General features: G+C 43.9%; 1 pseudogene; it reads left to right on the top strand.

The window, feature by feature from the left end:
* The first annotated feature begins 5,707 nt into the window (after nt 1-5,707).
* Nucleotides 5,708-6,389, top strand: LOC114676715 (B-cell CLL/lymphoma 7 protein family member C pseudogene; annotated as a pseudogene).
* Nucleotides 6,390-9,460: the final 3,071 nt, after the last annotated feature.

The following is a 9,460-nucleotide window of genomic DNA, read 5'->3' as shown; positions in this document are numbered from 1 at the left end:
TTTATTAGAACATTCACAATGTAAGTATTAATTTACATAGAAAGTACAAAATATTCTGTGCAAAAAACTTTACTGCTTCTAGACTAACATTTCTTACACATGCACATGGTTATATGGTCAAATTATTACATATGCAATGAAATTCATGGTATATCTGGTTTCATCACATGCTGATAAATAAACATTCTTACTTTTTGTGGAGTTTAATGTATATTAATGGATCTTCACACAGTCACTCTTAAATAATGATAATCGTGCCCCTTTACTATTAGAGTTTCCAAAGTTGTAACCTCTCACAGGATGCCTTTTCTGAAGGATATCTGAATACTCAAAATATTTCCTTTCTTAAATGTCTAGATTTTGATCTGTTTTGTGACATATATTATAAATCTGAAAATGACAACAGAACAGCAATAATTTTAGTAACAGATGCCCTAATTCTATAATCATTTCTCTACAATAGATATACTTTTTAAAATTTTCAGTTGAACTAAAGAGCTTTACTAACTAATGTATAAGTAGACATATATCATTCATCGGGGACTCCCCAGAAACCATAACTCTAAACATCTTTGAAAATCTAGAAATAGTAAAAAGTTCAATTTTCTATATCCTTACAATTCAAAGTGTGGTCCATAAAGTACATTAACATCCTCTAGTAATTTATTAAAAATGTTGAATGTTAGGCCCTACTCAAGACCTACCTAATCAGAATTTGTATTTTAATAAGGTATCCATGTGGTTTCTGTAGCTTCATTAAAGTTGGGAAGACACTGCTTTTTACACTATGTATAATGCTTGTCTATATTTTGATATAATTGAAAAGGAAAACAGTCATAATGAATATGATTCTAATATTTACTAAGTAAACTGATAAAAAGAAAAGAATGTGGCCGGGCGCGGTGGCTCAAGCCTGTAATCCCAGCACTTTGGGAGGCCGAGGCGGGTGGATCACGAGGTCAGGAGATCGAGACCATCCTGGCTAACATGGTGAAACCCCGTCTCTACTAAAAATACAAAAAACTAGCCGGGCGTGGTGGCGGGCGCCTGTAGTCCCAGCTACTGGGAGGCTGAGGCAGGAGAATGGCGTGAACCTGGGAGGCGGAGCTTGCAGTGAGCCGAGATCGCGCCACTGCACTCCAGCCTAGGTGACACAGCGCGAGACTCCGTCTCAAAAAAAAAAAAAAAAAAAAAAAAAAAAAGAAAAGAATGTTTATGGGATCTTAATGAAAAGGAACTCTTCTTCCCCTACCCTTTTTCTTCAACTCTTGTGAAGACTAACACATTCCTACTCATTGCACATTAATATACTTTGTAGAAATATACTTGAAGAAGCATACTTGAAGAAGAAATATACATGTTAACTTGAAGTTTCTGAGGTAATTGCTAACCTTCTATTTCCAAAGTGGAGGTTTCAGACTGGACCGTAACTCTGAAAAAGGATTTATGATCTCTTACTAGGAAAGAGAAACAGCAAGAAGAGATTTTCCTCTCTCTTAAGTTGGGTCCTTACATTTATAATGCCCAAGGGAGAAGTAAGATTCTGTTTATAATATTACAGGACTATATTGTGTACAATATGCTAATCATTCCATCACCTTTTTTCCTATCCAGATAAATCTAAATTTCATTTTTTTGTAAAGGCAACGATAAAAATATTTTCTATAGAAAACTTGAAGAAGCTGTTTATGTAAGGCAATTAACAACTTGCCTAGATACGAATTCATTGAACTAAAAAATATGTTCTGATTGCCATTCAAGCTTGAACATAGCAAAACATCAGTTTGCAGATCCAAAAAAGGGCCTTAGAGAGCAATAAAAGATGAAAATAATCATACTGAGCACACTAAAAAAATTAGCCCTGAGATAGCCCCTCTCTTTTGATACTCATTTATATCTTAGGAGTAGTTTTAAAATGGATTTATAGATAAATTTTTTTGACAAAATTCAATTAAAAAGAAAATTAAAAAATGAATCAATAATACTTGATTTTCTGTAGGTAAATTTCAATTTATTTTTAAAAGCACAGTCCTTTTAATGTCACCCAGTTTAAATTGAGCAAAAAATGTCATTGTGACCATTAATTTCCACATCTGTAATGTATGTTTGTGAATAATGAACCATATTTCCCCACTGTGTAAACTACACCACAGGGACTTACAAACACTTTCAGAAAGTTGTACAAACTCTTTTGGGTCACTAGGATACCATTTAGGAAATTAGCACTCATTAAAGTAAATGATACCCTGGTGGCTTGGAAAGGTCTACACAGCTTTCCAAAAATTATAACTCCCTGGGAAAGTATAGCTCAACGGTGATTATATTATTTGTGCTGCATTTAGCTTGATATTTTTAAATAAAGATTTTCTTGTGGTGTGGTAAACAAGAGAATATTTTTGCTGCACGTGGAAAAAGGCTAACTAAAATAGCTTTAAAGATATCGTTTATATGCTCTGTAAATAAAAAATAGTTGATCTCTTAATTGAAAGATAAATTATTCTAATATGTTGTATAATAGATCATAAATAAGATGCCTATTACATCTCAATTCTGTACTTTACCAATAGGCCTTAATTATTATTGATTATACATGTATATAGAAAACAACAGATATTTGTAACTACTACTTAAAGGCATTAGGATGGGATTCATACATATTATTTCCACTATTATGAAAATATTTGGCATATATTTAAATGACAGAATCTGTGAGTTAAGGTATGTGCAAATAGCTAACATTCATTGAGATATTAATGAAGATCGCTAGGCAATCTTCTTTGCATCTTATGTATCTTAATTTACTTTTTCCTCTTAACAATTCTCTGAAGTAGAGATGGATATATTATTATGTGCTTGAATGTATAAGAATAGATAAGGATAGTGATCATTTGAAAGAATAAGTTAAATGTGTAGGTTCATGCAGAAAATTAAATGCTAATTTCCAAAGCCAAGTCTACCTTAAAATTTGCTTGGATTTTTCTATACTATACTACAGAGAAGTAGATTACTCAGTTTTTAGGAGAATTGAGTATTCACAGTGAATTCTCTGATGCGCTGGAAATTTGTAAAATTAAAGTCAACTACAGTGCAAACTCACTGTAAATAACATTGCTTGGAAGAAGTCTTGTATAATCATCTTCACTTTTAATACATATAAGCTGTTCAAATACAGCAAGCCCCAAACCTGCTCCAAAGGTCATTTTCCATTATTTAGCAATAGTTACAATTGTTCCTATCCAGAGACTATTTTTTTCTAATTTCTTTAACTCTGCCTACTTCAAGTCAATACTAAAGTTTCAACAACACTGCTGTATTGTACAACAACACTGAAACTAGGCCTCATAAAACTTAGAAACTAGGCCTCATATAGAAAAAATTAACACCAGGTGGCTCTGGATAGGGTCCCACCCTGCCTCAATAGGGTCCCACCCTGATAGGGTCCCACCCTGCCAATTCCGGGAAACAACCTCATGGGGTCCCACCCTGCCAATTCCGGGGGTCCCACCCTGCCTCGAAGTTCCCGGAATCAACAACTCCAGGAAAAAAAAAAACCTCATAAGGTCCTGCTCTAACCAATTAGCATAAGACACCTTGCTCAGGCCATAGACAGACCCAATTACCACGCGCCTAAAGCTTTGTTTGAATTTCGCGCCCTAAGCTGTGTTTGAACTTGTATTTGCCTATATAAACAGCCTGTAACAAGCAGTCGGGGTCCCAGGGCCAATTTAGAGCTTGGGACCCTAGCGCGCTAGTAATAAATAACTCTCTGCTGTGAATCTTGTGTCGGTGATCCTTCGCGGCGACCCCTGCCCAGGAGGGAATCGACAGTTCGGTTCCAACATTTGGTGCGTTGGCCGGGAAGTGGGGTCGTCCGAGGACCCCCGACCCATCCAGCGGAGACCCATCTGGCCCGGGCCACGGACTGCTGACTGAACGGACCTACCAGGTACTTTCGTTTTGTTCTGTCTGTCTTGCCGGCTAACTCTGAACTCTGGGGAGTACTCCTTCTGAATTAAGTGGGGAAGGGGGACAGACGTGTCCGGCACCTTCCCACTCACGCCCTGGGGGACGCCCTGGCGGTAGTCTGGGAGAAGGCTGATGACTCGGTCAGCCTCCTCAAATCTGTAGGCAGGTCGCCCCTGCCGTCTGAATATTTTGTAATCTTGTGGCGCTACTCTCTGGCCGCGCGGCTTCTCCTTACTTGTCTGGTCTTTGTTTTTGTTACATTTGTTTTGTCCTTGTTATACGTGGACGAAATAAGACAGACGTTGACGACTCCTTTGTCTCTGACCCTGACTCACTTCCCTGACGTTCGGGCTCGAGCCCACAACCTCTCCATAGAAGTCCGTAAGGGACGATGGTGAAAATTCTGCTCGTCCAAGTGGCCTACCCTCCATGTTGGGTGGCCCCGGGACGGAACATTTGACCTCCCAATTATCTTACAGGTTAAAGCAACAGTGATGGATCCTGGGCCACTCGGACACCCGGACCAGGTGGCCTTCATAATTATTTGGGAGGATCTGGTCCGAAATCCTCCCTCTTGGGTGAAACCCTTCCTCCATTCCCCTTCCCCATCCCAATCTTCCCTCCTTGCCTTAGAAGCCCCAAAGAATCGGAATCCGGACCCGCATAAGCCAGTCCTCCCAGATGAACCCCAGAGGGACCTCCTCTTTCTCGACCCCCTGCCTCCTCCACCTCAAAACCCCCTTCGGGGACCTCCACCTTACGCTTCACCCTTGCCCCCTGTCTTGTCCCCAGCTCTTTCCTCTACCGCCTCGACCCCTACCCTTTCTCCAACTTCTCCCTCGGCCCCTCCCTCCACCCTGTCTCCTCCTCCAGCCCCGCCCAAACTCACCCCTCGGACGCCGCCGCCGACACCTCCTCATCTCCGCTTGTGGCGGACTGAGGACCCAGAAGGCCCTTCCACTTAGCAATCCTCCCTTTTTCCCCTCCGTACTGTCAGTCACACAGTCCAGTACTGGCCCTTCTCTGCCTCTGACCTCTATAACTGGAAGACCCATAACCCTTCCTTTTCCCAAGACTCTCAGGCCCTAACCTCGTTAATAGAATCCATTCTCCTCACCCACCAGCCCACCTAGGATAATTGCCAGCAACTCCTGCAGGTCCTCTTAACCACTGAAAAAGGCAGCGAGTCCTCTTGGAGGCCCGGAAAAATGTGCCAGGACCAGGAGGCCTCCCAACCCAACTTCCCAATAAAATAGACGAGGGATTTCCCCTCACCCGCCCGGACTAGGACTATGAAACGGCACCAGGTAGGGAGAGTCTCCGAATCTATCGCCAGGCTCTGTTGGCGGGTCTCAAAGGGGCAGGAAAACGCCCCACAAATTTGGCCAAGATAAGAAAGAAACCCCTAAGGAAAGGCAAGCCAGGTTAGCGAAGGAACAGATAGAGCGAGAGGATCGTAAGAACCGAGTAAAGGATAAGCATTTAACAAAAATCCTGGCGGCAGTTGTGAGAAAGAAAGGACCAGGGAGAGAGGGAAAGAAGCGGAGGCGGCCAAAAATGGAAAAAGACCAGTGTGCCTACTGCAAAGAACAGGGGACTCGCGGAGGCGTTAAGGACGAAAGAGGGCGCGGCCAACTCCCGGGGGGACGGCAGGCCAAGAGCGCGGCACCCAGGCCTGGTGCCAAGCCTGAGCCCGCCAGATAGGAGGCGGCCCCGCCGTGGGCTCGGCTCCGGCCCCAGCCCCGCCAGCATGGCCGGCCGGACCGTACGGGCGGAGACCCGGAGCCGGGCCGAAAATAACATCAAGAAGGTAATGGCGACCATCGAGAAGGTCCGGAAATGGAAGAAGCAATGAGTGCCTGTAGGCGACACTTCCCTTCGTATCTTCAAGTGAGTGCCAGTGGTGGACCCCCAGGAGGAGGAGCGAAGGCGGGCAGGTGGCGGGGCAAAGAGATCCCGTGGCCAGGAACGTCGGGGCAGGGGCGCCAGTCCCCGAGGGGGTGGCCCTCTCATCCTGCTGGATCTCAATGATGAGAACAGCAACCAGAGTTTCCATTCGGAAAGTTCCTTGCAAAAAGGCACAGAGCCCAGTCCTGAGGGCAGCCCCCAGCCCAGCCACCCTGTGTCACCTGCCGGACCCCCAGAAGGGGTCCCTGAAGAGGCTCAGCCCCCACAGCTGGGCCAAGAGAAAAATCTCGGGGGCATAACTGCTGGCAGCACTGACGAACCCCCAATGCTGACCAAGGAGGCCCTGGCAATGATCCAGCAGATGCATGCCTGGACACACTTGAGTAATTGAAAGCTAAAATTACTGATTAAAAAAACTGACTTTCTAATCCCAAAGACAAGTACCCTCGTAGAACAAGTGACATCTGCCTGTAAGGTCTGTCAGCAGGTAAACGCTGGGGCTACCCGAGTGCCAGAAAGGAAACGAACTCGTGATAACCGCCCAGGAGTCTATTGGGAAATAGACTTCACTGAAGTAAAACCTCACTATGCTGGATATAAGTACTTACTGGTGTTTGTAGATACCTTTTCAGGATGGGTAGAAGCCTACCCCACCCGGCAAGAAACGGCACACATAGTAGCCAAGAAAATTTTGGAAGAAATCTTTCCTAGATTCGGACTTCCCAAGGTAATTAGGTCAGATAATGGGCCGGCCTTCGTTTCTCAGGTAAGTCAGGGGCTCGCCAAGATATTGGGGATTAATTGGAAATTACATTGTGCCTATAGACCCCAGAGCTCAGGACAGGTAAAAAGAATAAATAGAACAATAAAAGAGACCCTTACTAAATTGACCTTAGAGACTGGTTTAAAAGATTGGAGACGCCTCCTATCCTTAGCTCTGTTAAGGGCCCGGAATACACCTAACTGTTTTAGGCTCACTCCATATGAAATCCTCTACGGAGGACCTCCCCCTTTGTCAACCTTGCTTAATTCCTTCTCCCCCTCCGATCCTAAGACTGACCTACAGGCCCGGCTAAAAGGACTCCAAGCAGTACAGGCCCAAATCTGGGCCCCCTTGGCAGAACTGTACCAACCAGGACATCCACAGACCAGTCACCCCTTCCAGGTGCGAGACTCTGTCTACGTTAGACGGCATCGCACTCAAGGACTAGAGCCTCGGTGGAAAAGACCCTACATTGTTCTCCTGACCACACCCACAGCCATAAAGGTTGACGGAATCTCCACTTAGATCCACGCATCCCACGCCAAGGCTGCTCCAGAGACGTCCGGACCAACACCACTTAAGACATGGAAACTCCGACGCTCCGCGGACCTGCTCAAGATAAGACTCTCTCGTATCTAACTCCTTGCTTATTGTTTGCCCTTCTTCCCTGCGCCGTCTCTAGTGTAGTTTTTGACGCTAACCCCCAACCGGCCATTTAGCCTGACCTGACAGATAATTAATTTTAGTAATCAAGAGGTCTTAAATAAGACCTCCGAGAATACTCCTATAAAGACTTAGTTTCCAGACCTCTATTTCAACCTAAAAAAAAAAAAAAAATAGCAGGAAAGATAAAAGACACAGGCCCCCAGTTTACTGGTCCCACAGGAGTCCTATTAAGGACTCCTCAGGATAGACAAGAATAAAAAGGACAGGCTAGAAAAATGTCCATCAGCCGGAACAGGTTTTATGCCTGTCCCGGATGCAAGACAGAACCAATAAAAAAACTTGTAGAAATCTGACTCACTTGTATTGCAAAAACTGGTCCTGTGTAACTACTAATAATAAAAAGTAAAAATAAGCCACAAAACCTTAGTATATAACTATGCCCTTTGTCCAGCCCTGTACCACAACCCGATATTCAGAAAATTGCAACCTGGTTCGCATCAAGTTTAAAGATGCGGCAAAATCTGATAACAGATAGATAACAACAAAATTAATATAAGGTCTCTATTTATACCAGCACAACCTGCCTAAAATTCCCCTCCAAATCAGACTATTAGTCAATCCAGACACTGCCCCTGTTGCAGTAAAGCCAAACCAGGTTTTATTAAAAGCTAGAAAGCCCCCGGTTTCCATATCGGAGAAGCCCCAACTAAAAGCTCCTCAAAGCACTTCCCCGCCCTTAATCTCCCTCACCCTCGCCGACATATTAAGAATTAAGGTAGCGGCTAAAGTTAAGACCGGGACAGCAGCCCTAGTGCATAGTAACCATCATCTGCAACAACTTAAAGTAGCCATAGATAAAAACCTTAAAGCCATAGAACAATCTATCACAAAACTTAAAGAGTCCTTGACTTCTCTGTCTGAAATTATATTACAAAACCGACAAGGACTAGAAATTGTCTTTCTAAAAAAGGGCGGGCTCTGTGCAGCCCTAAAAGAGCAATGTTGTTTTTATGCAGATCATTCAAGAATAGTTAAAAATTCTATGGCAAAACTAAAAAAGATTAGACAAGAAAAAAAAAGAGAAAAAATCTCAACAAAGTTAGTTTAAAAATTAGTACAACCAATCCCCTTGGCTTAGCACCCTAATCTCCACCATCTTAGGACCCCTCATCCTGCTCACGCTCATCCTGACTTTCAGGCCATGCATACTCAACCACTTACTCACCCTTATTAAAAATAGATTACATGCTATGGTTCTGACCCAACAATACCAGACCCTCAGGACTGAAAAAGAGGCTCAAGATTGAGCCTCTGACACAAAAAGAGGAGGGAATGAAACTAGGCCTCATAAAACTTAGAAACTAGGCCTCATATAGAAAAAATTAACACCAGGTGGCTCTGGATAGGGTCCCACCCTGCCTCAATAGGGTCCCACCCTGATAGGGTCCCACCCTGCCAATTCCGGGAAACAACCTCATGGGGTCCCACCCTGCCAATTCCGGGGGTCCCACCCTGCCTCGAAGTTCCCGGAATCAACAACTCCAGGAAAAAAAAAAACCTCATAAGGTCCTGCTCTAACCAATTAGCATAAGACACCTTGCTCAGGCCATAGACAGACCCAATTACCACGCGCCTAAAGCTTTGTTTGAATTTCGCGCCCTAAGCTGTGTTTGAACTTGTATTTGCCTATATAAACAGCCTGTAACAAGCAGTCGGGGTCCCAGGGCCAACTTAGAGCTTGGGACCCTAGCGCGCTAGTAATAAATAACTCTCTGCTGTGAATCTCGTGTTGGTGATCCTTCGCGGCGACCCCTGCCCAGGAGGGAATCGACAGTTCGGTTCCAACACACTATGGTTACCTTAGTCCAGGACACTAGTATCTCTCACTTGGATTACAGCAGTAATCACTTAGCTGACCTCACTGACAGCTTACTTCTGCCACCTCACTCCATTTTTCACATTTCAATCAAAGAGATCATTTAAGAATGCAAATCAATAACTGAATTCCCCTTTGCAATACTGATGAGTGTATTTGCAATGTGTCTAAAATAGGATGAAAGTCTCTCTTTCTTTCCTTGTTATTTTGAAACTACAATCCTTTACCCAGCTGAACTACCAAGCAATTGTGGGGGTAGAGTAAACGCATCTTCAGACATA

This window comes from Macaca mulatta, chromosome 3 (genome assembly GCF_049350105.2).
Source record: "Macaca mulatta isolate MMU2019108-1 chromosome 3, T2T-MMU8v2.0, whole genome shotgun sequence".
In the NCBI taxonomy this organism is placed as follows: domain Eukaryota; kingdom Metazoa; phylum Chordata; class Mammalia; order Primates; family Cercopithecidae; genus Macaca; species Macaca mulatta.
This window is presented reverse-complemented; position numbering and strand designations above follow the sequence as displayed.